The sequence below is a fragment of the Anastrepha obliqua genome, chromosome 1 (assembly GCF_027943255.1).
Source record: "Anastrepha obliqua isolate idAnaObli1 chromosome 1, idAnaObli1_1.0, whole genome shotgun sequence".
NCBI classification, from domain to species: Eukaryota; Metazoa; Arthropoda; class Insecta; order Diptera; family Tephritidae; genus Anastrepha; species Anastrepha obliqua.
The window spans coordinates 125,897,185-125,923,912 of NC_072892.1; the positions used below are offsets into that span (position 1 = coordinate 125,897,185).

At 35.6% G+C, this 26,728-nt stretch overlaps 1 protein-coding gene and 1 pseudogene across 1 annotated transcript in view; both read right to left on the reverse strand.

Annotated features, from left to right (window-relative positions):
* Positions 1 to 26,728, reverse strand: part of LOC129236030 (cadherin-99C) — a 300,265-nt gene that overhangs the window by 161,152 nt on the left and 112,385 nt on the right. The window lies entirely within an intron of this gene.
* On the reverse strand, positions 12,557 to 12,743 carry LOC129236661 (U2 spliceosomal RNA; annotated as a pseudogene).

Below are 26,728 nucleotides of genomic sequence, written 5' to 3' on the forward strand. Positions count from 1 at the left end.
ATCTGAAGTACAAACTCTTACCTGACCTCAGGAGTGATGACGTGCTTAGAATATGGCCACGGTAAATTCCTCAGGGCCGCAGAACTTAATCGCTCAGGCACAATTTTTTATAAGAGCGTACAATTGTTGGCATATGACGATGATATTGACACCATCAACCTTAACAAGCGCGCTGTTCTGCCTTTTTCAAACTGGATAAAGAAACAAAGCTAATTGGTCTAGTGGTGAACGAGGACAAAACGAAGTACCTCCTCTCATCAAACAAACAGTCGGCGCACTCGCGTATCGGCACACACGTGACTCTCGATAGTTATGCTTTCAAGGTTGTAAAGGACTTCTTTTATTTAGGAATCACCGATAACAATGTCAGCTTTGAAATCCAACGCAGATTTTCTTTTGCCAACAAGTGCTACTTTGGATTAAGTAGACAATTGAGTAGTAAAGTCTCCGTAGTAAGGTTCTCACATGCCCGTCCTAGCGTATAGCGCAGAAGCTTGGACGATGACAACATACGATGAGGCGTCACTAGGAGTGTTTGCGAGAAATATTCTGCGGAAGATGTTTGGACCTTTGCACGGCGAGAGTCGCAGGCGATGAAACGATGAGCTGTATGAGCCTTACGGCGACATAGCACATCGAATGAGGAACTAGCGGCTTCGTTACCTGGGTCATGTCATCTGAATGGATACAAACGCTCCGGCTCTGAAAGTATTTGATGCGGTTCCCGCTGGTGATAGCAGAGGAAGACCCACAGAAAGAAATACAACTATACCAAGAACAAGACACAAAGATCAGTGTGTATCCTAACCACAGAAGCGCTTAGCACCAGTCCTACTGAAGCGTTTAATGTACTAACACATCTGATTACATACATAGGAAGCTGGGCAGCAAGTTCGTGATAGGCGACGGCCGTAGCCGAATGGGTTGGTGCGTGACTACCATTGGCAATTCAGAGAAAACGTATGTTCAAATTTCACTGAAGAAGTGTTTTCTAATAGCGGTCGGCCCTCGCCAGCCAATGGCAAGCCTCCGAGTGTATTTCTATCATGAGAAAAGCTCCTCATAAAAGTAAAAAAATATCTGTCGTTCGGAATCGGCTTGTGGAACAACCCTCCATTTGTGGAAGAACATCCAGACGCACACCACAGAGGGTATATGCGCCAATTATATATACGAGTATAGGATGTGATTCACGCAAGTGTCAAATATTACTGACTTAAAAATATCGTAACAGCCACATATACATTTTCAAATTGCCGTGCCCAATCCAGCGCATACAAATGATTTAATTCAACAAAATTATAACGAAAGTAATTAAAAGCAACTTTGGAACTATTGCTTTGAAATTCCAAATATTTAGAAAATTCAATTTCCAACACCAATTTCCAAATATACTCGTATGTACCATATGTATGTAGCTGAAATGCAAGCAATTTGCGCTTTGTGTGCCATATAAAAAAAGATTAACACTTGCTTGCGTAGCTTCCTATTTCTATTTACCTGTACATATTTACCGTATTTTCTGACTCACTTTTCTGCTACATACGAGAATGTACATACATATGTATGGACGTATATGCCTACTTTCTTCTGCATTGGCTGTTGCGATTGAATCAATTTCTCTTCACTCAACCAACTCAAATAGTCTCGGTGACCTATTGCAGTATTTAACATTTTGAACCGCAAAGCTATAAGTCAAATAGAGTAGGCGAAAAATTCATGCAGATTAAATCAAATAAAAATAAGCGAAATACACAAACATTTAAATACAAAAAAAAAAAATTGAATAATACCACGCGAAAGACACACGGCAGATGCGCTAAATCACACGGCAGAGTAGGCATCGAAAATTTGTATGGTAGAAAAGATGAACCTAAATAAAAAATTGAATGCTTGGAAAACATTAGAAAAAAATACTTATATTTTATTTACTATAGGAGTAGCAACAAAGCAATAGCGAAATGAAATGGCATCGTGACCAAACGAAATTTATCACAAACCAACGAAATATTCTTATCATTCCGCAGTGATCGCGAAAAAGTCAACAATGACAAACACGCACACACACAAACACATATATGTAGTTAGAGATGAGCGCAGCGTTGGATTGGCCATAGACAGCTGAAGAAGTCGGATGACGTAGGCTGTAATGGACGGCAGTTATTTGTATACATATATATCGGTGTGTCGCTGTTGTTGCGCTTTCTATTTGCTTCGAAACTATGCAAAATCTGCTGCGGACAAAATAGGAAAGCTGGTGAATCGGTAGTTGAAGCATTTAGGTATGTAAATGGGAATTGCAAACAGTGCTTTGGCAGCGAGCTTCTGTGCGTATTTAGTTCAAGGGGAATAAAAGTGGCGAAGTTAAATATTAAACTGAAGATAAATAAACTCGTAAATAAAAAAATTAGATTGAACCATTGAAAAAAATATATGTATGTATTTAATACACTGCCATTCGTTGGCCTCTTTTTACCGCGTTTTCATCAACTCGCTTTCTTGCTTATTCGAGGTTTCAGTAAGAGCTTTAATACTAAGATTTTTAATACTACCTGTATTCCCTTGCATCCGAGCTGCAGAAGAGCAGGAAGAGATGAAACGAATTACTTGGAAAGCAAAAACTCAAAATATCCTACTGGAATTGAAAGCTTAAAAACAAAAAAAGAAACAAAAATAAAAGAGAAAATATACTAATATATCGTGAGTAAGCTCCTGGAATGTACATGGACAATTCCAGCTAAACGTCAAAAAGCTGGATACCCAAATAAAACCACGGCAGTAGAGTAGCTTAACCGTCTTTTGTTTCTTGCGCTTTGGTGGTTTCAATAACAAAATTATCTGCTTTTCTGTCATTGTTTCGTTTCTCTGTTTACATTCTTATCGAAATTTGGACATTCAAACCACCAAATTGAATATACAAAATAGGTGAAAAAAGTACGCATATTGGAATTTGCCACTACTTCTCTCCATTTGTATGGATTTGCCTTGAAAAAACCGAAACGTCCAATTGCTGGATGCACAAATAAAACGAAAAAGAGTCAATATAAATGAATGTAAGTTATAGGCGATTTTGGATGTTGGTTGCAGAATTAGATTTTACTGTAAATTTAAAGTTTCTATCTAACCACTGAGCGTATGGGCGGGGACAGCATTGCGTTAGCTTAATTATTCATGTCGATTATTTAGTTACGATGTCGCAGTGGATGGTTGTTGTTTGCGACTACTCGTGGCAGATTTTGTTCACGTTACCATATTCGACCTTTACGTAAGGCCTCAAGTGAAGATTTGATTGGTTGATGGGTGCAAAGGTTCCAGGCAACAAGTCCGGTGACAAACAGCCCACGGCTGGGGCCCAGGCGAACAGCGAGAATAAATGAAAGTATTGAACTCGTCGCTTCAAGTTTGCACGACAATTCGCGCTAGTCCGTGCGCAAGAGATCGGCTGCCTTGGGACTTCCAACCACTATCCAACAACTATCTTCATCCCTTCGAAATTCAAATCGTGCAAGCGCTTAAGCCTAACGATTACAATTTGAGTAAAAATTTCTGTGAGGCAATGTAGGCGCTCGACGGAAGCTAGGAAAAGCTTGTAGGTTACTAATTGCAGATTTCTCTTTTAAGAGTAATATCCCTTTTCTTTCGGATAGCCAAGCTGCAATCAGGCACTGACCCAAAGCAGAAATTGTCTTACCACCTTGAGTGAAAGTCATAAAGTTACCTAAATTTGGGTTCCGGGACATCGGCACATTAAAGGTAACGAAAAAGCAGATGAATTCGCAAGAGAGGGATCTGCCATGAATAACGTTCGTGTAGAATCAGTATTCACATCATTAAGTGCAATCAAGAATACAATTACCTCAAAATACTTCCGAGTCACGGATTGTAGATGGAGAAATCAGACGACATGCAAAATTAGCAGAACGTTTTAGCACACCTAACACTTCAAGCAAACGTCAATAATGATTAAAACGTAGGGACACCTGAGGATTCACGGAAGTCATAACTGGCTTTGGGTCTGTCGGGGAAGAAGCAGTCGCAATGGGCATCCCTCACACCCACACTGTCGCAGTTGTAAGCCTATGGTTGTACCTATGGAAGGATAGAATGTTAACCCTGGGCAAACCGCTGTTCGAGAGTCTCGAACAACGGTCTGACTTAGAAGTCAACAACCTAATAAGGTTCTTAAACGGCACAGACTAGATATAGTCCTGCTGTGAATAACCGTTAAACAAATTAGTAACGAGGATGTGTCTACAAAATGGTCTGGAAGCGCTAGTTGGATCCCGGATGAATCACTAGGTCAATCAATTATGTTGAAGTGATTTCGTATGGATTGATGTAAATGCTCAATGGAAGTGTAAAAAAGCAAAAATTGCTATTATTGGTTAAGTAAAGGACGGATCCCACTATTAAAGTATTATATTAACAGCCACTTCACAGTTCTCAAGTGACGGTTTGGTGTGCATTGTCAACCAGTGGAATAATTGGATCGTATTTTTTTTAATATCGTCGCGGAAAAGCAATTCCTGAATTCCTGTGGACGGTGTCTTTTATCGGTGTATGCTGCACGATTATTTTCTGTTAATGAATGAGGGAATATCCTTTTTTCAATACACAGACATGGCTTTAGCAAGATGGCGTTACGCCGCACACGACCAGAAGGACTATAGTGATAATGCGTGATTTCTTTCCTAAACAAATTATGGAGTTTTTTTTTATGGGGATAGCTCAAAAGGAATTTCTAGGAAATAATAACTCCATTACCGACATCACTTTTGCAGCGAGAGGCACGGAGTACGGAGGCCACATTTCAAGAGTGTATCCCTAAGTCGGGTCATCAGTTAGAGGAAAAAAAAGAATAAAAAATATATTAGTAAAAGAATACAAAGAATAAAAATAAATAAAAATGATAAAATTAGTATTTTTTTAAGTCCTAAATCTACCACCGGACTTGCTGTATAAGTTCTTTTGTTTTAAATTCAAATTATAAAGGGTGTTTATTTTAGCTGCATGAACTATCGATATCGATAACTATGTTTCAACAGCTGAGAATGGCAAACATTTATATTCAGACAGGATAAGCAATCGTCTCCAATCTGTACGAGATTTTTATAAATTATTAAAAAAAAAAAAAAATTTAAAATCAAAACATATCAAGAGAAGTGCTGTAAGTCCAGGAGAAACTTCTTTTCTACTTTTTAGTCGATTTATAGAAGCTTAATGTATACAATTTTTTTATTTGATTTATTTTTTGGTGAAAAGAAGAAATTGTTTTTCAAAAATAGTGTTTTCGATAATGACCGGACCTTTTAATAACGCTGACCGCACCGCACAGAAAATATGTAACATATTTCGAAGAGGTGGGTAATAAAAAGGATGCTCCAGATATTATCAGTGTTGGATTGGGGCTCCGGAATTATTTTAAACTTCACTAGAGCAATGCCGGGGAGCACTAAATTCATAATTAGAGTTCCTTTTTTTATAGTTATTAATTATTATAAATATATTTACATATATACAGTATGTCAATTAATTGTTTGCAACATGATAAAAGCTTCTTAAATATATTTTAATAACTTTATTTTACCAACTTAAATAACATTTTCGAAATTTTAAATACACATTATTTTTGTCACTTTTATTTTTAACATATTTATGGCAACAAAACTCAAAACTTCAGGACAATAAGTAAAAAAAAACATAAAAATCTGTAAAAAAGTTCATTCTGTGCTGTCAATTAATTGTTTACATTTTCAAATATTATGTGACTTTTGTAAGGAAAATAAAGGTGTGTGATTTTAATATTTAGTGTGACGGCCTTTAGCTTCCATTACAGAATGCAGACGACGGGGCATGGAATGTATAAGGTTCTTCAGGTCGTAAGTCTCTGGTATTTTCTGCCATTCAACCTGAATTGAGTTGATGAGAGCGGTTTTATTAGATGGGCCGTGTTTGCTCACTTTCTTCTTTAAGTACGCCCACAAATTCTCTATCGGGTTCAAGTCGGGACTCTGGGCTGGAGTATCAATGACTTTACTGCAATTATAAAGTAGCCAGGTCCTGCAAAGCAACGACTTGTGTTTAGGGTCGTTATCCTGGTATAACTTGTATTTCAGTTTATTAGGGTTTTCTGGGTCAACAAATGCAAACTTCATCGCGCTTCTTGTCAACTCATTTTTGAGAATGTCAAGGTAGTACTCCTTTGTCATTATATCATTAAAAATTCGCAGCTCACCCACACCATTCGACGAGATGCAACCCCATACCATCACTGAAAGTTTGCCAAATTTTACTGTGGGTATTATATTTTTTTGTTGCAGAGCTGTGCTTGGCTTTCTCCAAACTTTACTGGGTCCATCATGACTATACAGCATAATTTTTGTCTCGTCACAAAAAATTACGTCATCCCAATATTCCAATGGCTTGTCTATATGGGCAACAGAAAAACTAAGCCGCTTTTCTATATTAACTGCGGACAGTAATGGTTTTTTCCTGGCTATTTGCGAAGAATATTTGTGCAGTCTTAAAACTTTCCGGACAGTCTCATGACTTACAGTTTTTCCACAGTCATTTTTTATATCAGATGCCAACTGCCTCAGACTCGTTTGAGGGGATTCGCCGATCTTTTTTAAAATTTTTGAGTGATCTCGTCTAGAAAGCTTTGGTGGTCTGCCTCCTGAGTGCTTTAATTCAAGCCTGTTTTCTTTTTCTGCGCGTTCAATAATATTATAAATAGTTCTGAGCTTAATTGAAAACATTTCCGCCAACTCTTTAGCCGACTTCCCCTTATAATAGTTAAAATAAACTAACTGAATCACATTTTCATTAATTCGTTTGCCCGGCATTGCTTAACTGATTAAAATGTTCACTTTTTAAAAGCATAAGTCATACTAAATGTGTGCTAACAATGAACGACTACGACACGCGTTTATTTGCGTTCAAAATAAAAGTACCGTTAGCAAGCTTCAGCTTAATTTCAAGTTGTGTTTGCATTTTGCAAAGAATTAATTGACAACGCAATATTTGCCGAATTGTAATGCTGCTTGTTTATTTTACTGTTATATTTTGGTTTTTGTATATGTTGTACGTAAAACGGGTAACGAATATTGCTTTTATTAATATTGTAAAAAAATTGTCTAAGAAAAGACATTTTAGATGATAAGGCGTAAGCCTAAATATGAGCTTATAGAATTTTTTTCATTTTGCAAACAATTAATTGACATACTGTATGTACATATTATAATATATAACTAGATAAGTCTACAGCATCTTTGCTTCTATACTGCAATCCCTACAATACATCGCACTACAATTAAGTTTTCATCTTATCATCCATGTAAGTACTTCCGCACAGGATTGTCACTCTGCGCACTGGATTAACAAAAATAAAAAAAAAGTAGAAGCTTTCATCAATGTGCACTTTGTTTTTGTGAGCTTTCGTTGAGTTGAGAGCCGGCTTACTGCAACTTTGGCAGCAGTAATCACTTTATGGGAAATGCAATTTAATAATTTCCCAAGAGATTCCGAGAAACACGCAGTGCCATTGCATGTGCGCACATCATTGCACAGCGTTAAGAAACAGTTATTGAATTATTGATACAACACCCAGCGCTTCCGCTTCAGCTCTTAAACGACACCATTCAGCTATATTGACCACATACTCAGATATTTACATACTTATATGTGTATGTGTATGTCAGCACTTATGTAAATTTCCATTGAAACTGTCAACAAACGATCGCCAAAGTTGTTATTGTCTATTTAAAATATATATGAGTAAGTGTGTTAGCTATATGTACTTTCTCTTTAAGTGTTCGTGATTTTCTCACCACCAGAATTTCACTTGAATTGAAAAAGTACTTAGCTTTCATAAATGGAAGGGGGTATGCAGCAGTACAAGGAAGCGAGACGCAAAGCAACAGACAGCAGACAGCATTTATAGGAAGAAGAATTATTTGCTTTGCCAGCTAGTGCTGGAAAAATGAATGCTGAGCGAGCGTTAATGCTGGTGTGGATTTCAATTATTGTTGATTACTTAATAAACAAAGCTCAGTTAGTAGGAAAAATGATACTACTCGAACTATTTGCTTTTGCATGTTGACTGCCAGTAGCTGGTTGAAGTAGAAGTGTGACACAGTTGACAGATGTGAACTTTAGGTTTTTGGTTGGATAAGTGATTGGAAACGTACACTGCATATACTATATGTATGTGTGTGAGTGTATGTATGTTAGTGTCTGTTGTCATGAAGCTTGATTCGAGTTCACAAATATATTATACAAACACACCAGTGGTCGGCAACTGTGGACACCTTAGACATACATATTCTTGACGTTTACTGAATCTTAAATTAACACTTTACATTTGAAAACAGAATTTTTCTAATCGTTGTTTATAAACCTGTATTGAATTTTGTGTCTACTAATGCTTTCTAGTATGCATAATTAATGGAACACTTCCCAGTTTGGGTTATTTGAGGTTGAAAAAGTTACACTGGTTTAAATGAATTTAATTTTTTGGGATGATACTGGTAACAGAGGATTTTTGTAACCTGAACACTGTTTCGGTGCCTACCAGCCTATGATTTTGAAAATAATAGGCACAAATCATAGGTTATTTACCTCTACTCTCAAACACCTAAAATACTAAAATTTTCAAGATCCAATACTAGCCCTCTAAACGAACTTTAATTCCAACTTCAACTTTAATTGTAATCGTACTGTAACTCTAACTCTATCTCTAGCTTCAACTTCAACCATAATTATAATTCTAATCTAACTCTAACACTAACTCCAACACCAACTCTAATTCTAATTCTAACCCTAAGCCTAATCTAATCTAATTTAAACTCTAAGTTTGATTCTAATTTTAAATCTATCCCAAATTTTAACCCTAACCCGAACTCTAATTCTTAGTCCAGTTCTGATTATAATCCTAACTCTAAATTTAACTTTATCTCTAACTCTAACTCTAATTCCAACTCTAATTCATAGTCCAAATATAACTCTAGCTTTCACTTTAGCTTTAACTGGAACTCTTATTTTACTTCCTACTCAAACCCCAACTCTACCATTACTACCTGGTCTTATTTCAATTAACTTTAGCTTTAACTCTCTTTAACTCAAACTTAAACTCTAACTCAAACTTGAGTTCTAACCCTAAATCTAATTCTAACTTTAACTTTAACTTTAACATTAACTTTAACTTTAACTTTAACTTTAACTTTAACTCTAACTTTAACTTTAACTTTAACTTTAACTTTAACTTTAACTTTAACTTTAACTTTAACTTTAACTTTAACTTTAACTTTAACTTTAACTTTAACTTTAACTTTAACTTTAACTTTAACTTTAACTTTAACTTTAACTTTAACTTTAACTTTAACTTTAACTTTAACTTTAACTTTAACTTTAACTTTAACTTTAACTTTAACTTTAACTTTAACTTTAACTTTAACTTTAACTTTAACTTTAACTTTAACTTTAACTTTAACTTTAACTTTAACTTTAACTTTAACTTTAACTTTAACTTTAACTTTAACTTTAACTTTAACTTTAACTTTAACTTTAACTTTAACTTTAACTTTAACTTTAACTTTAACTTTAACTTTAACTTTAACTTTAACTTTAACTTTAACTTTAACTTTAACTTTAACTTTAACTTTAACTTTAACTTTAACTTTAACTTTAACTTTAACTTTAACTTTAACTTTAACTTTAACTTTAACTTTAACTTTAACTTTAACTTTAACTTTAACTTTAACTTTAACTTTAACTTTAACTTTAACTTTAACTTTAACTTTAACTTTAACTTTAACTTTAACTTTAACTTTAACTTTAACTTTAACTTTAACTTTAACTTTAACTTTAACTTTAACTTTAACTGTAACTTTAACTTTAACTTTAACTTTAACTTTAACTTTAACTTTAACTTTAACTTTAACTTTAACTTTAACTTTAACTTTAACTTTAACTTTAACTTTAACTTTAACTTTAACTTTAACTTTAACTTTAACTTTAACTTTAACTTTAACTTTAACTTTAACTTTAACTTTAACTTTAACTTTAACTTTAACTTTAACTTTAACTTTAACTTTAACTTTAACTTTAACTTTAACTTTAACTTTAACTTTAACTTTAACTTTAACTTTAACTTTAACTTTAACTTTAACTTTAACTTTAACTTTAACTTTCAGTTTAACTCTAACTAATTGAAAACTAATTATACTATGAAAATAGGGGTAACGGGTAGTCTAAGAGTAGCTTCACGCTAAATCTTTTGAACATATCAATATGTATTCGATGCTACCTTTAGCCCCATTTCCAGACCTTTACCAATCTATACCACATACATTTGAGTTGCTTTAAGCTTTTGGGTGATTTTGGACTATTGAAAATTCTCATGTCTAGCAACAATTTTCTATCAAACTAAACTAAGATAAAGTGCTCTGAGGCATCATTACATATATGAAAGAAAATCTGTATGATCCGCAATTAAATAATCTCTGGCACATTTTTCGAAAAAGCAGGCGGTTGTGATGAATATATGAACTGTGGCACCACCTTTGTCAGGCGCAGGCACTATTCCTTAATTAATACTCGAACGTCAGTATTCGTTTCTTGTACACATTCGATTGGCCAACAAAGTCGGAAATGTGAAATTTGAGCTCGTTAGGGAATCAAAATCGCAAATATAAAATTTGAGCCCGTCAGTGAATCATTTTGTAATTACTTACCAGCGCAACTGTCAGGGATTCTTTCTTGCTGTTATTGTGTTTGATATTTACTGTTTACTGGAGTGACAGTGTTGCCATTAAACATTTCATATGGTATGTGTATATGGCGAATTTCAAAACAGGCACATAGTAAGTGTTTATTTACCTGCAAATAAAAATATTCCATAATTATTCTCAATTATATTAAAAACTTCTAGCTACTTAAATTGGTTACATATATTTTTATATAAGTATATTTTCAGCTACTGGTTACTGTCGACAAAATAGCAAGAGATTTTTATTGCATTTAAAAAATATTTGATTCAAGGCGGCAAACCACAAAAGAAGTTTTCCCGTCTTTTACTATTAGCTCTACACTTAAAAGCTTCTCCTTGTCCCATAGCAATTAAGAGCTCGAGTTCTATTTATAACGAGGTCACAGTCGCTCTAGCCAATGCATACTCTTACTTCGTTCTCAGTTATACCCCTCCCAGTAAGGAGGATCGCTCGGGTTTTATTAAAAACAGCCTCTCTAGCCAGTGCATCCGATACTTCGTACTCTGTTATACTGTGTCCTGGGACCCATATAAGCTGGGTGCAATTGTACATTAGTAGCTATTTTAATTTCTCTATGCACCCGAGGACCAATGTGGTCTTAACCCCTGTCGCCAGAGAATGGGAATTCACTTATTTCGGAGGTTTCTGACTAAGTTAAACTCTGCACAAAGGCAGCCACCATAAACTTTGACTTGGAATATGCTGAGAAAACTACCCAAGGGCACAGACCACTTTATTTTGGTGCCATATATTCCAGCGTTTATGCGTTCTGGTGTCTTCGAGGCATCCGTACGTTCTCGGAGTTTCCTTTCAAACTGTACTTCAGTTTACTTTAGCGTCCAGCTCAATTATGAACTCCTTCTCAAATTTCATGTTTTTGCAAGATCACTTTTCCTTTAATTTTCCCTACTCATGTTTAACTGAGTACACTTGGGATGTTACATAGTTTTTTTTTTCAAATATTGGTTTACTTTTCGGCCTCTAAAGCGGTTTACCCCTTCAATGCCATCCAGAAATATTTGTATTTGCTAACTTTGAATATTTAATGAATTTTTGAAAATTTTTTCTCAAAGGGCTGTTTTGTGACAAAGTTTTTGATCGAATATTGAGGCACTCTGATGATCGCTGATAATAAACTGATAGATATTTTAATACATATGGGATACTCAACTAAAAAAAAAAAAAATACCAGTCTAACGGTTAGACGCGATAGAAGTGAAACCTTCCGTAAAACAAACTGAGAGCGAATGAGATCAAAAACAACAATTGACGCGGTATTTCAAAGATATGTTGACAACATCGAAACCAAAGCATTTGTATCATATTTTAGCTATCATAAGCCACTCATATCATTTGTTGAAATTGAAAACATTGAGGATGAATAATAATAAAATGAAGAAAATAAAATATGAACTTTATAGCAATATTATAATGAACCTATAATTATCCCGCTCCTAATGCTGCTTTCGTCTCAATCTCTCTCAGTTTGTTTTACGGAAGGTTTCACTTCTATCGCGTCTAACCGTTAGACTGGTATTTTTTTTTCTTCCGCCGTGTACATTTGGATGTCAACATAAAATTGAATTACGAAACGTTTTACTTAGCTTAGTGTATGAATTCACCTTGGAAAAAATTCAATTTTCTTCTATAATAAATTTTAATAAAAAAAACTGTTTTCAATAAATAATCAGAAATGTCCTACAATGCAAATTTCAAAAAAAAAAAAAATTCCATTTTCGTCTACTTGTATTCATATAAAAATTTATGTCTCTTCCCACCAAAGCTAAATGTAATATATTAGTATATTTCTTCTTGTATTTATTCAATAATTTGGGCCGAAATCCCGGCGGTACTGCAATACCGGGCCAAAAATCAGTTTAACATTTGTTGTCCTCGGATGGAGGATCTATCAGATGTTAAGCTGATAAGAACAGATACCACACTTTGATCTTAGCCATAAGGCCGAGAAGCGATAATCATACACAACCAACAAACTACCTTGTCAATACATTTTCTAATAAACCTTTTGAGAATTACACGCTCACAAAAATTACTGTATATAATGTATGTATATATGTAAATATTTATACCGATTCACTTAAACTGACTTTCAGTATCTAAACCAAAAATAGAGAAGCCAAAAACCTGTTTTCAATAAATAATCAGAAATGTCCTACAATGCAAATTTCAAAAAAAAAAAAAAAAATTTTTTTTCTTGTGATTCCAACCAAGAATTTTGGATCGGAAGCTCACATTGCTAGCCGCTCGGCTATCGCGCCATGCTGTCGGCGCTGGCCTAAAAGTTATTTAGTTCGTCGCTACGTTTATATCAACATATAATATAACGCTTCGTAACTAAATAACTTTTAGGTCAGCGCCGACAGCATGGCGCGGTAGCCGAGCGACTAGCAATTTGAGCTTCCGATCCAAAATCCTTGGTTCGAATCACAAGAAAAAATAAAAGTTATTTAGTTCGTCGCTACGTTTATATCAACATATAATATAACGCTTCGTAGCCAAGAGGGTCGCTTTTTCGTTTCACTTTTTCTCAAATCACTCCCAACGATTCTAAAGAAGTTTTCACATCAAAAATCATATTTCCAACAATAAAATAATATTTATTTATTTAGAAAAAAATGTATATTATTTCTTTATTATCGATTTATTATTTATTTTCCGTCCTCTGATATACAAAATAAAACTCCATAGAACCCACGTTGCTAAATACATACATACATACCTACTTAACACTAGAAGGGTCGCGTATCTAACTATACCTTCAAAGACCGCAGCCGTCAATTTGACGGTATTAGAGATTCAATCAGAATGCACATGAAATTATTGTATATTTCGCTTTGAAATTAAACAAAAATATTTAAAATTTTATTTTTATTATATTAGTAGTTACAAATTAAGGATAGCACTTAAGTCGAGTAACATTTGTAACAAATAATATTTTTTTTAAATCTATACATTTGCCACAAACAGCTTTTTTACATATTGTGCAGTTTTCACACGTTCTATTTTTCTTACAATTATGATTGGCTTGACATTGCCGCCTCTTATTGTTTGTAGTAGATTGAGCTTATAGCTGCTAAATCAAGTATATTGTAAAAAACATGAACGGGCCATCTTCGTGTTCCAGCTCTTACGGTGTACTTTCGTGCCATTTGGTCAATGATGTCAACACCAAACTTCGTTTTATTATAAAATTTTACTGTCTCGGGAAGCTTTTTTCGATCAACTCCTATGCTCACATTTGGGTACAAAGTACTCAAAATAATAACATTTTTTCCTGGTTTTCCTTGATAGACAGTAAGAGTTGTATTAGTCTCTGATTTCAGTATAAACGATTCATATCGTGTGGTACGAATATTTTTACAAATTGGTGGTACTTCTCGTCTTGCACGCCGCATTGTTCCAACAATACTAGTCCTTTCGACCATTAGTTTTTTAGCCAGATTTATCGACGTGAAAAAGTTATCAGTGGTAACGTTTCGCCCTTTTTTGAAATAGGGTTGTACTAGTTTCAAAACCACATGTTCGGGTAATGAAATATCGTTCGGACGGTTTTCGTCTTTTCCTAGATAAGGGAGTCCACCACATAGATACATACTCTCAACATCCACCAGCAGCCAGAACTTTATGCCAAATTTATCCGGTTTGTTTGCAATATATTGTAAAAATGGACAGCGAGTTTTTGATGGAAACAACTGCTCATCGACTGTCAAATTTTCTCCAGGAATGTAACACATTTGACAATTATCTATAAATTTCTTCCATATGTCAAAAATCATTGCAAATTTATCATTAGCTAAACGAACAGAACGCGTGCTTCTCATATCAAATCGTAAGTATTTCTTGATTTCCTTGTATCTATTTTTACTCATAGTCTTATTGAAAATGGGTGGCCCCCAATCTTCAGACCACAAGATGTCCAAATCAATGTGGTTCATGTTGTAGGCTCCACGAGCATAAATCAAAGCAATAAAGGCATCTAGTTCGTCTAGAGATAAGTTCCAAGTTTCATTTTGACTCTTGTCATGTGCTTCCTTTTCAGTACATTCTTTTATACGTCGAAGAATGTACTCATCAATCAAAAGCCTCCACGCAGAAATTGGTTTGTCATTTTCAATATATCGCTTGGCGTATGGAGTAGGTCCTGAGATTTCTCTAAGTATATTTTGCTGACTGCAACGTCCTACTTCAGAAGCGTTCGGCGAAATACAAGTCCATTCTGTGCCGTCACTTGCTATCTGTAGTCCACCGCGCCCTGTTCGTCCGCCCCTAATTGATCTACGAGAAACCCCTCGACCTCTGCGCAAATTTACAGTAAAAGTGTTACCTGTATCAGGGAAATCTGCTTCGGAGTCGTCTGGTGAAGAAGTGACCTGCTCCGGCTGAAATTCTGCATGAAGGTTTTCAGAGAGATTCATTGATAAATCGTCAAAACTCTCATCACCTGATACATCTTCTTGTGTATCACACAATCGCGACAGTTCTTGTTGTATTTGGGAAGTAGTGAGACAGCGATGCATTTTTATAACCCACTAAAATATACCAACGTTTACAGTGTATGGAAAAGAAGCCAAGCAATAAGAACTTACACAGAGTTCAAATACGAAATCACGACTGCCCACTAAAATACACCAACGACTACTGAATGCGTTTTTCTCATTTTTTAGTTTTTTACTCTCTTCTTCCTATTTCTCCGATTCCAATTGAACACCTGTTTTGCTCTCTTTCTCGCTCTCAATTTTGTCGGTTTGCATTGAATGCAACAACAATTTCTGTCAGTCTGCATAACAACGACTAAGTTTAATGTAAACAAGCAAGGCAATAACAAATTACACAGAATTCAAATTTGAAATTAAACGGATACTTAGTTCGTAGAAAGCATTGTTTTCTACTATTATCGCTGCCGTCAAATTGACGGTATGCGGTCTTATTAGGTATTTCTAAAGGAATTTCATAAACCACATATATACTAAAAGTTTTCTATAGCTATTTGAGCAATCAATAACAAATTAGGAAAAGTCATAAAATATGAAAATTAACAAAAACATATTTTGTAAAATATTTAAGAATGAAATCGTGATGCCGTCAAATTGACGGCTTTGGTCTTTCTAGTGTTAAATATGTTTTTTCAATACTTCTTTTTAACTAATTTTTCTTCCCGCTTTGCAATATAATGATGACGATTTAATTATACGTGCAGTGTATGTTAGGTACTCCCATAAAGTGTGGCGTCATTTGAGGCATAACAATTGATTAATATGTACTTGCATATGCTCGTGCTGCAAGAAAACATACATACATACACTAATACATAAGTACATAACATATATTGTATAGGTACAGTGGGTCCAAACAAAGTCCACACTAATTAAAAAAATTCTTGCTGAATAATTTTTTCTGAAACAAATTTTCCAAACAAACAAACGAAGAAAATTAAAAAAATTAAAAAAACTAAAAAAAAAATGTATTAAAATTTATTTGAAAAATTATTTTTTTTTACATAATTAAAGATTGTAAAATTAGTACTTGACGTGAAATTTTTTTATTCTTAACCTGCATTTGGTTATAAGTTGGTTTGAACAATTTTCCTCCTTCTCAAAAAAAGTTGGCTTTGAACTCTTTTTCTTTGGAAACTATTGAGTTAGGGAATAAGTTCTTAGCGTTTTTATATTTTCTTTTATTTTACAATGATTTGTTTGGTGTTTCGCAAAAGGTAAGTATTCATTCGATAGAAACAAAACTATGTTAATTCTCAACTGCCGAAGCCACCCGGACATTTATAACGTGTATGGAGAAAGTGTCATAGGCGAGTAAAGCATGGAAATGGTTTGAAAATTTAAAAAATGGAGACATTGACATCGATGTCACGTCCACAGCGGAAGGTCTTCTGAATTCGATGAAAAATATCTCAAATCACTTTTGAAGGAGAACGATTAAGTTCGATCATAAAACGATTCTCAATCACCTTCATTCAATGGGATTTACTGAAAAATTGGGAGCCTGGGTGCCTCACGAGCTCAACGAAAAAAAAACAAAGAAAGTCACCTTCAAATTGCTTCTCAGCATCTTGCCCGCCTCCAGCAACACGCAGTCTTAAACAATGTTTTTTTGTATCCAATCGTCACGGGAGATGAGAAATGGTGTCCAAGCATTAATATGAAGCACAGAAAGTAGTGGGTGGCTCCAGGAGATACGTTAAAGTCGAGAGTCAAGCCGGATTTTCATCCAAAGAAGATCACGCTATGTGTTTGGTGGGACTGGGAGGGGATAGTGCACTGGGAATTGCTCGAAAAGAATGCCACGGTCAACGAGGAGCTCTACATTGCCCAGCTACACCTCGTGAATGAGACTATTCGACTAAAAAGACCTGATCGACATGGTGAAACCATACTTCTTCACGCCAACGCCAGGCACCATGTAGCACAAGTCGTCAAAACCACATTCCAAGAGCTCGAATAGGAGATCCTTCAGCTACTGCCGTATTCTTCGGACTTTGCACAGACCATTTTTTTCACTCCCTGTCAAAACATATGAAAGGCGTTACCTTCGATAACAAAGAGGTCCTTAAAAACTGGCTCAACAACTTCTTTGACACCAGACTGGGCGATTTTTGGCGGAACGGCATCAGCAAATTCGTCGAGAGGTGGGCAGAGGTTGTAAACAGCAACGGCGAATATATAATTGATTAATTTATTTATATAATTAATGTTTTTTATTTAAATAAAGGAATTCGGAAAAACGCTACAAACTTATTTCTCAACCTAATAATAACTTTTCATTCAAATGGAGTGTTGAAAAGACTTTGAGATGGAGTTTCCATGTTATGGGAATATTTATAATATAATGTAGCCCTATATCAATAGCTATGACAATAAGCATCAATGTCCAGTTTACTAAAACATTTCAATATTCAAAGGGTCCTGGCTCAGAAATGAAAATGAGGTCCTACAATAATAAATTCTTCAATATGTTTCCATAATTCGATTTAGTTTAAGATCCCAAATCCTTCTTTGCTCCGAACATAAGGGTTTATGGTCGGGCCTAGATATGTTCGATTTCGTTGTGAAGAAACCCCGTTTTTTCCGGAACCATATTCTCACGCAGGTTGGGAATTTTAACTGAGCGTTTTCACTTCATTTCCTAAGAGTTTTGCCAAGCTTTGTTGTCAGTGAGTTCTCTCAGACTTGTTTACCCTAGATGAGCCATATGCGCCAGATTTTTATTAATTTTTATAGCCTGATCAGTTTCAAATTTAGTCAGTGCAAAATTGTTGCTTTAGGCAGTGTCTGGTTCGGGTACATTAGGAATCTGAACACCTGCGAATTGCAAACGTTGCAATCTTTTTTAATCGTTGGCTAAGCAAATTCATGCCGATATTTTGGCCTAAAACCGTAAATAACACTCACTTCCATAGATTTGTGTAAAAATTTCAAGCAACGCAGAGGAAAATTGAGGGAATTGTATAAATTTGACTGAGAGGATTCAGACAGGGCAACTAGGTGCTAGGGAAAATTTAGGTGATAGGGCAAATTTGACCGTAGAAAAATTCACTGTTATCTTGTGCATTTTTGTACGTTTTCCCAATGCTGCAATGCCTCATAAAAAATGTTCCATATTCGTTTCTTTGTCCAAAAAATTTTAATTAATTTAATAGTTTTTCTCATAATTGATTATAAAAATCAAAATTTTCTGTTGTGCCCGATTGTAGTTTAGGGCCACTGTTTGCACTCTGTTACACTTGGCTATTTGAAGCGATTGTTATTATGGCTATGCTTACGGGCAATTGTGGGTTGGTACACAAAAAAACACGTACGGACTGCAGTAACGAAATTGATATTACAATTATCTGCTAGTGAGTAAAATGTGGAGCATGTGCTGCATGTTCGAGTATGTGTGTGTATGCATGGGTTTGTATGTATGGGTTTGTATGTTTTTATATTAATATATTTGTATGTTTTTATGTGCAATCACTCGTACTTGCAATTCACTCTAGAAAGTCAGCAAGACAAAGCCAAGGTAAAATGGGCTCACATGCAGTTGTTTTTGTTTTGTTTTCCTTTTTTTAATTTCAAAAATTTCAATTTATTTTATTTTAATTTTCTTAAATTTTTCAAGTCTGTGTCTACGATTTATAACTTGGATTTATACTTGGATTTTTGTGTTTTTATTTTTCAAATTGTTTTCGAATTTTTTTCCACAATTTAATTTAATCACAAAATAGTGTGGCATGAAATCCTAGGCGAGCGCATAAAATCGTAAGTAACTGGGAGTGGCCAGAGCAAATAATCCATGCGAGTACACGAATACGAGATCAGCATAAGCAGAGTGCATTCATCGTACTTACACACACATACATACACACGAGTATTCGTAATTGAAAGCAAATGTGGCACAGCAGAGTGCCGTTATTACCACCGAATATGTGTCGAATACGAATTAAAAAATCTCAAAAAGATATATATTTATATATATATATGAAAAAAACCTATTTATGTGCATACGAAGCCAATAAAAATCAATTTTGTCATGCGAAGACTGCATTAGGCGAGCGCTCAATGAAGATATCACATCACATAAAAGCATACCTACAAACTGAAAATGGGAAAAATCACTAATCCTCAATCCGCGCGCACGTTTTTTGCCTTTTTTTTGGCAATTATTTTCATTTGCCTTATTTTGAATTTCACGTAGGTGGGTGTGTACGCCGCCGTGTCTGACTAGCCGACTGGCTGACTGGCTGAAGAGATAATTTTCTGTCGTATTTCGCGTTCATTTGATTGCATTCGATGATTTCTGCATCGAGTGCATTAGAAATACAATTCGATTCTTCCAATACGTTCAAGGCAATTGATTGCCTCCACGTAGACTTGTGGAATGTTGGAGGTGCTGCTGCTGAAATGTATCATTTGAAGCACATTTTTACAGCAAACCAAGCCAGTTAAAAATATATGCGGTTATATGCTGACACAAGTATACATATATACTTATACATATGTACATACATATTTATCAGCTTCACTGCATTCGCTAATCCAGGCTCTCACCACTCCATCACACGTTTCTATGTGTATGTATGCAGTCGCAATAGCGTGGGTGTGTCGCCTGTCCTGTTAATTTTTTTACTACTATTATTTTTTATTTGTTTTTTTTCCGTCATCAGCACTTTCAATGTTTTTCTACTTGCATTTTGTATGCTTTTGTTCATCAATACTTTCTACTGTCAATCACAGTTTTCAGTAGTTGTTGCTTTTCATGAGAGAAAGGCGGGATCAAGGTGAAAAGAATTCCAATGATGAAAATACTTTAAATGGAGTGGCCAAGGGAATTTGAAAGAATCAGCTGATTGGTGGACTTAACCGGGGTCTACGAAAAAACTGAAATTGTGTTGATGGCAAACGAAAGAAGTTAACTCATCCCTCCAACGATTGATTGGACGAGTGTGTAAAAACGTTTGAAATGAGTGGCCAGAATACTGTTGCCAAGTACTTTATGACGTGTTATTATTATTATTATTAGAAGGCCATTAAGCACTGCGACCAGAGCTGATCTATTGTGAAAGGCCTATTTTGTAACCCTAGAGTTTTAGGCTTTTTAGAAATTTTAGCACAGTTTTGGGTTTGTTGTTCCAAAGATTGCATGGAGATACTACGATACCACCAAGGTGATGAAGTCTCTGTCTGCCCAACGCAGGACATTCACAAAGCACATGTTCTGAGCTTTCTATGTCCATTTCGCAAAAGCGGTAGACATTGGTCTCGGATAGACCAATATTATTTAAATGGTACCTGGACCTGTAAGGTATCCTGTTAAAAGACGCAGATCTACTCTGTTTAGTGAGAGAAGTTTGTCAGATATTCCTTTGTTGGGACTTAGGAATAGTTTGGATTGACGCTGACCGGCACAGTTTAGCCAGTGTGCGGCAAGTTTTCTTTCTTCCTATTTCCTAAGGAATTCATTAATGTGGCCTTTTGTCAGTCCACAGAAAGGCTCAGGACCAGTGAGTTGCATATTTGCTCCTTGTTTTGCAAGGTCATCAGCCATTTCATTTCCCTCATGTCCTTGATGTCCCGGAATCCAGCATAGTGTTACTATGTTGAGGTTTCCTAACGTGTTTAGAAGGTTTAAGCAATCATTTACCAATTTGGAGGTGATAGTTGTTGATAGAAGGGCTGTTAGAGCCGCTTGGCTATCTGAAAGTATGTAGATGTGAGTACCTCTCATTTTCCTTCTAAGGCATTCTCTCACACATATTTCAATGGCATGTATTTCTACCTGGAATATTGTTGGGTAGGATCCCATCGGAATCGATTTTTTGAATTTGGGCCCATTGATTCCTGCCCCTGTTCTACCATTTTCCAATTTGGACCCATCAGTAAACCATAGCTGGGAACTTTTATGACGTGTTACTCTCACTCTCTTGTTTTTCACCATAGCGGATGGCGAAACCACAAGGCGAATTGAGTACTCTGTTGCTTTCGCCTACTCTTCGTCTTCAGAAACAAGTAATTCCCTTTCCTTTGGTTTGCTTATTCATGAGTTCTGACGACACAATGAATTCGGAAGGCGCAACAATATATTCTATCATTCTTGGACTACCATCCAAAAATCGTAATCTATCATCCTTGCAAAGGATGAGTTCAAAATAAATTTGAGTTCCATCACTTATTTGCTTTATTCGATAAAATAAAAATCTCATAAATTTAACGAAAAGCTAATTTTTTTTTTAATTTTCTGGAATAATGCAAAACAAAAATTCTACTAGCGGTACTGTAGAATTCGCTGTCAGATGACCTGAACTGATCAGAATACCCATATGTTTTTCAATCGTTTGTTTAAGTTCAATGCTTATCTCTTAGTACTTATACGTACTCTAGGCTCCCTTTTAGTTTAGGAAAGTAACTTTTTCGCTTCACCGTTTTCAAAACTTGAGCCCAGATTTTTACCAAAAAAATAGCGTAGTTCGCCTTCCTTCATACATTTGTGCTCATATTTTTCGATCCTTAGCTGGAATATGGTAATGGTAACGGTTGTACGTGTTAGGCTAAAGTCTTTATGCACTGCGAACAGATTGATTCATTGTAAACCCCTAAGTGCCTAATTTTAATTAATTAGCATTGCGAGGAGTCGAACCAGCTCCTTAGGAGGCGCATTTGTAAGTCTTCAAATGGTGCGAGCCGAGGCTTATTTGTCTCCTGCGCCCTAATGCTTCACAGTTGGTGGTTAAGAGTTCAATCGACTCCTCTTCATTACAGCAGAACCTGAATAAACTAGTGATATTAGTCCTAATACATTGAAATGTTTATTGCAGGCAAAGTGGCCTGTAAGTACTCTACAGAGTAATATGTATGAGACCCTTTTTGTCTAGGGTTAGATCAGATTCGGTCTGTCGGCATTGGTCTGTTGCTTTACATTACGTGTAAAAGGTGTTATAAGTCGATTCCTGAAAGAAATATTAACGCCTCTACTATAGAACAAGATTTTCACGCGGAACTGATCTATATTGGAGATAGTTTTTCAATTCTTTTGCTAAGTAGAATAGCGCCTGTGTTAACAATAATAATTTTCCCACTTGTCTCTATACGCAATTTCCAATTTCCTACTCAAATATTTTATGAACGCACTAGTATGACTACACGAGTCTTTCTGCAAACATGGTAGCAATGGAATTGATCACGAAACGTGCTTGCTTTGAAAATAAGGCAGCTCAAGGATCTAATAGAAAGGCTTACAAAAAAATTGGGCGTGCCTATCCAAGATTTCAACAGTAGATGCAAGACCTACTCATCACTTCCGCTGTAACTGCTCGGCGCTGTGAAAAAGTAAACTATCGTATCTCGGATCACTTCGGATCTGACTAATCTAAGTCATATGCTCAGATTCATCAGGGATACTCAGCTAAAAAGACGAATATGAATTCTGACTCATATCTATAAAGCGTTACTGGAAAACTCTTCTTAGATACTTAAGAATATTATTATTTGGGTAATTTCCGATTAATTTGGTTATACGTCAAAGTGTTCAAAACTTTATTCTGTCGACCCATCTATATTGTTTCGTCTAATAAAAGCTATTCATAAAATTTTAACCAAGCAATTTAAATTTGAAAAAGCTATTTGAAAAATTTAGAGTTTGATTTATTGTCTAGCCATCCTCAATCTGAACAACGTAGACCACGATTTGTGTAGAAAATCATTATGAGCAACGATGCACATTTCCACTTAAGCGGAATAATAACTTTCGTCAATAAGTAAAATCTGAATTTTTGGGGCATTAAAAATCTGCGATCCATACGATCACCGTTATGATAAACGGCTTCTTACGGCTGAATTGGATGAGCGGGGATTTCAACAAAACGGTGCAAAGAAAGCGTTTCCTAGTCACATAATATCTCGCTTTAGCGATTTGGCATTATCAGAAAAATTGCCAGATTTTAACATACAAGACTTCTTTCTTTAGGCCACTTGCGATTCGTTTCTGCACCGTCTCAAGGCCATAGTTAAGGCAAAAGGTAGTGATATCGAGCAAAAGTAAGTTGATTCTTAATTTGCACGGCAGAAGATTCTTATGAGCTACCTTTTCGTAGCAAACACGGCAGGTACTAAAACTATCTGTTTGTATCACTTGAAATTTTTAACAAAAGGTTTAGAAATTTAGAGTTCCCAAGTTTAGTGAAATAAAAAAATATTAAAAATAAATATATGTATATATGTGTATCAGGTCCGTCCATAAGTTCGTTTTTTAAAGGTGGTTTTAAATTTAATAAAAAAGATGTTTAAAGTATTTATTAATAAATAATATATTAGATATTTGTAATACACATTCGTAAAAAATTATTTACGTGACTTCGCTAAATCCATCATTCACTAAAGAATTACGACAAAGCTCGCCACAAGCATTTCGCCAAGAAAAGTTCACACCTTCTCGCTGCCCTTTAGAAATATCACTGATGAGACGAAGATAATCAAAAAACAATCATACAATCCAGAAAAGTCCAACGAACTTTAAAGCCCTTTAATGAAATCGTAAGCTCAAGTCATTTTACATTCACTTCTGCCCAGCGCCGTGATAAATTACCCTCAATCTTCGATTTATTTGTAGAAATGCTTTACTAAATATGCAAATACTAATTTATCATTTTACCATTTTTGTGTGAGATTAATAAAAGAATACGATTTGGTGAAATTAAAAAACCAAAACCAAAAAAAAACTATTTTTTTTAAGAAAGTGTGAGTTTCATGTTCATTAATGATTTTTGTATTTAATTTGCTGAAATCGTTGACGTGACACCTCTACACACGCACACGCAATTCACCACAGCTGCAAATTATCATTTGCGCAATTTTTTCTAAATTATTTTCTTTCTTCTTTCTTCTCTTTTGCATAAAAATTTTTTGCATCAGTTGACTGGTCGCTGTTGACCTAATTATGCCAGAAGCTGTGGGGGAAGCGGCTACGTAAATTTTCATCGAAAAACGAAGCGAGACTTCACAGCAAAATGTAAGTTAAATTTGCGCTTTAAGTATTGTGACATAGTGAGACAATAAAATTCGAAGAGGAAATAGTAGAAATAGGAATCCGCATTGAAGTTGGGAAGTGACAGAATGAAAAAAGGGAGGTACTTGTTTTCTAATGACACATTTCGTGTAAAATCTAAATAAACAAAAATAAGTTGAAAAAATGAAGAAATTTTATGCGTGACACCTTTTGAATATAAGCTGAAATGCGTCTGGACGTGCTAACGCACATACAAATTTACATACGCACATATATACATGCAACAAACACAACCCCGCAGAGAAAATCTGAACTAGTGAAAAAAGGTTTGGTTGAGAACGGGTATGATTTCATCGAATACGAACCACTTCGGTATTTATGTATGGCGCGAGTAGTGACATCTCTCTGCACAGTTTGATGTAGCAAAAGCTGAAAAATAAACGCCAATCATCGCTTCCCTGGCTTAGTGATTTCATTACTAAATTTTAATATTCCGCAAATACTGCTTTGGATGGAGTAGGAAAATGACCGGGTTTTTCTAAATCAATACGTAGTATACAGTTTACAGTTCCCTCTATTTGCAAACTCTAGTTTGAGGATCGTACCAGGGAAATCTGCACCGAAGCTGGTATCTCTGTATTCACTGGAGTTGGAGCAGGGGTTTTCCCTAAATCAGCCAATTTGCATATAATATACATTTCCTTAAAATTGCCGAATACTGCTGGTGTTTTTTGAGCAAAAGTCTTTGACATCCTGCAGGCAAGGAAAATGCTTAGGGACGTGGGAGCGATGGAGATATTCACATTTTTTCTGAAAGTCAAGCCGCGATCAAGGTACTGACGGCTCCGTGGTGCAGATCTAAATTAGTCAACTCCTGCAAGAAGGAGATCAAATCTCTTGGGTGTGCAGATAACATTTCTCTAATATGGTTTCTAGGATGTAGGAACATCCGGGGCGATGGAATTCCTGAGAAATTGCCAAGAACGGGACTGAATTGGTCTCAAAGATCTCTAATCTGGTCATTGACATCCCCCTGACTGTTGTTTAAGGGGAATTGTACAACTTATTTCTCATGAAAGCGCAGAAAAGATGGTGCTCCATTTCTTCATGCGCTATATCGAAATCCTTTGGCCCCAGTACAATATACGGAGGATTCAGAAAGTCTTGAGGACTCCCCGAAATTCAATTTCCAAATTCCAAGCTGTGTTTAGCGGTCACTGGACAATCGGCACACACGCGGAAAAGTTAGGGTTTCCATTTAATCCCCATTGCAGAAGCTGTGGGGACCTTTCAGAGAAGGAAACTGTTGAGCACTTTCTCTGCAAATGTCCGGGTTTGGCAAATAGATAATGAAGGTAACTGGATGCTCCTTCTTTCGTCAGCCAGCGTCAGTGCGCTAACGTAAATCCCAGCAATCTTCCTTATTACAGCAACAATTCTGGTTGGATGATGTTAATAAACGAGATATACTACTAAATATTTCAAAATTCTGCTTACTGTAATTTTGGTATTGTGAGCCGAAGTCCATGGTAGCCAGCGCTCCTCCTCATATGGTAAGTCGAGGAGTAAATAATAAATTTATATACTTCTCCCAAACGGTCGAAAAAATAAATGCAGCGCGGGTCAATTGCCATGTCCAGGGGTCATCACTGTGCTCTCGTCATCACCATTTGCTAATAGGTAAAATAAAAAATACGCAAACTAGTTATGGTCCTCCATTCATTAGTAGCGCACCAGCTCGGTATTACTGTATTTCCCTGCAGGGTAGCATAACAAAGCATACGAGTATATCTACAAATGCGAGTTAGTATGCCCAGAAGTGTCTTCTGTATGTGTGACCTACTTTTTAGGTAGAGAAACGGGAAAGTTTTATAGTTTTTCACTTACCCAGTGACGGCATTAAGATCTGAGCAACAATTTGATTAAGCCTTTTAATACTTTTTACAATCAAAAAATAAAAATCGTATAATCTGGAATTATGACTTTGTCCGGCGTGACTCATAGCGCACAGATATAAATTAAAAAGTAAACACTTCAAACGATTTTGTGGCTTTACAAGCAGCAGACTGGTTGATTAGTGGACTGTTTGTGGCTTTGAGAGGCGCTTAAGCGGGACCCAAATAATTAAGCATAGGCATTTAGCCAAATGTAAGCACAGCTCGTAAATTTAACACACGTTAATACATTTATTTCTGTGTGGTGATTCGGTAAATCAGTTTTATGTTAGGCAAACAATTCTGAATGTCTTTTGCTTTGTTTCAACGGGGAAATTAATTTAGTTATGTTTAATCAATTTAGATACGAAAAAGTTGTTGGGCTTATCTTCAATTTATTGACAATGTAATGTGTACTTAAGTGCTTGGCGGCCGCCGTAACTGAATGGGTGAATCTCGGTGAAACACCAAAATGAAGAAAAAGTGTTTGCTAATAGCGGTCGCCCCTCGGCA